Source organism: Pollachius pollachius, assembly GCF_949987615.1.
Source record: "Pollachius pollachius genome assembly, chromosome: 2".
NCBI classification, from domain to species: Eukaryota; Metazoa; Chordata; class Actinopteri; order Gadiformes; family Gadidae; genus Pollachius; species Pollachius pollachius.
The window spans coordinates 49,740,418-49,742,917 of NC_136935.1; positions in this window are offsets into that span (position 1 = coordinate 49,740,418).

Genomic DNA, 2,500 nt, shown 5'->3' on the forward strand with positions numbered 1-2,500 from the left:
TCCCCCCCCCCCCCCTTCCCTACCCACACATTCAAACACACACAGAAAAAGCATCCATACACACAAACACACACACACTCAATTCACAATCCCAGCAAAATCAATAGCTCACCGTATGCCTATATTAGGATGAGCACATTGAAAGACATCTGACGCACTTTGTTACCATTGGCTCGTAGGCTCACTGACATGGCCGGGGATGGGAAAACTGCAGTGCCTGACTTTGATTGGACAGGTTCCCTGTCACTCACACTCCAGAAATGGCAAGAGTTTCATAAAGGGGGTGTAAGGGCGGGACATCGGATCTGTTTTTGGAAGCGCGCCGAATAGATGAGCACTCACTCGGTCTTTGTGTGTGTAGACATGAGGGAAGTGACGAGAGAGCGAGCGAGAGCGAGAGAGAGAGAGAGAGAGAGAGAGGGTGGGAAAAAAAGGTATCAGATGTGCAGAAGGGAGGGAAAAAAGATCTGTATAGACGATAAAGTGCGTCAGTAGTGGATCACACGTTCACCCCACCCCTCCCCCCCTCCCCAACACTCATTTCACACATAATTCATATTTACCAGTCCCCACGCCCTCCTACCCACACGTGGATAACACACACACACACACACACACACACACACACAGACACACACACACACACACACACACACACACACACACACACACACACACACACACACACACACAGATATTACGCGCAAACACACCGTTGGTATTCACACCAAAACCTGGCCTAGGCTTCACACTATCAACTGCACTGCAATTTCTCTTCACATTTCATCGTGTTCGTTCGGCTGAATCCCCTCGTCGTCATCGTGAAACGTGCCTCACGGCCGTCTGAGCCCCACTCTCAGTCTTTGAACATGGGCGCCCTCTTGTATCGCTGTGTTTCCTCTGTAGTCCCTGAGCTGCGGATGGAAGCGGACACGCTAGATCAGGCTCCATCAGACAAGGACGCAGGGTGGGTACCCCGAGAAGACCGGTTTTATTGTAGGACGAGAGACTCAAGACTCTCGTTCAGAGTTCACCTGGACTCTGCATAGCCTCCCTCCTTACCCCCCACCACCCCTTACCCTCCCTAACTCTCCACAAAAACACCCCTCTTACGCACTTGTTGTATGTTATGCGTCCTGGTACTCCAAAAAAGTACTTTTGCTTGTTCGGTGTGCTTGGCACATGTTTCTATGAACATCTTTACTGTACCGACAGCTATTTATTGTTGTTTCTCTATCTTCTGACAAATGTTCTTATTGTAAATCTCTTTGGATTAAAGGTTCTCCTAAATTCGCTAAATGTAAATGCAAATGGATCGTAATGGTTTGTTGAAAATGATACATGACCTGTTCCATGTTGCCATGCAGAGGATCTCTCCCTCTGGTGTGTGTGTGTGTGTGTGTGTGTGTGTGTGTGTGTGTGGTGATGGCTGAGCGAACCTGTTGCACACTGATTGCTCAATGTGCAACAGGTATGCGGCCTCACCCAGCCCCCGAGTGCAATCAGACTGGGCCAGCTGAGGCTGCTGAAACCAGCCGTCAGCCACGCACGTTCCCACATCTGTATCGCCTGCTTCAGAGGTCGTGCCTCCAGCTTTTCCCTGACTTGCTTGGGGGTCCTTTCATCCTCCCACTGATGTAACTGTGGTCATCTCTGTGTGTGCAAAATTGTCTTATTATCTTCTTTGTGCACACCATTCACTTGTCGCCACTTTGGATGACTTTCATGTCCGGAATACAAAAAAGGGATTATTTTTCCTCCTTGGAGATCAAATTCTTCAAAAAGTAGGGAAAAGAGAGAAGGACTTTTGATCTCCTGTGCAGTATTGTGTGTATTTCTGTAGGTGCCGCCTACAGAAAATACACTTAATATTCTTATATATAAATACACATGCATGCGTTCGTATGGCGTGTACCGTGTACGTATGATTACAGGGGAACAACACAGATGAGGCAGACACCATGCGGAGTGAGGGTCTTATGAGCGTGAACCAAAGTGCGCGGGAGTGAAACAGAGTTACCGCAGGAGTCAGGCGTTTGAGTCAGGATCTGGACGGTTCTTCGGTGTGGAACAGTTGGAAGGCTTAAGCATGCAAGCAGCCGGCACGTGTCCACACACGTGCGCGCGTCCACGCACGTGCACGCGAGTGCGTTGGCAGAGTCTACTGCGACCACCAGGGTCCCAACGTATCTAATCACGTCATGTGACGTTGATGCCCATGTAATGTACACACACACACACATACACACACACACGTATGCATGGGTGTTAAAATGCACGCACACAGGCACACACACAGATACACACCCACACACACATACAAACACACACACACACACGTATGCATGTGTGTTAAGATGCACACACAGGCACACACACACACACACACACACACACACACACAAACACACACACACACACACGTATGCATGTGTATTAAGATGCACACACAGGCACACACACACAAAGACACACACACACACACACACAAACACACACA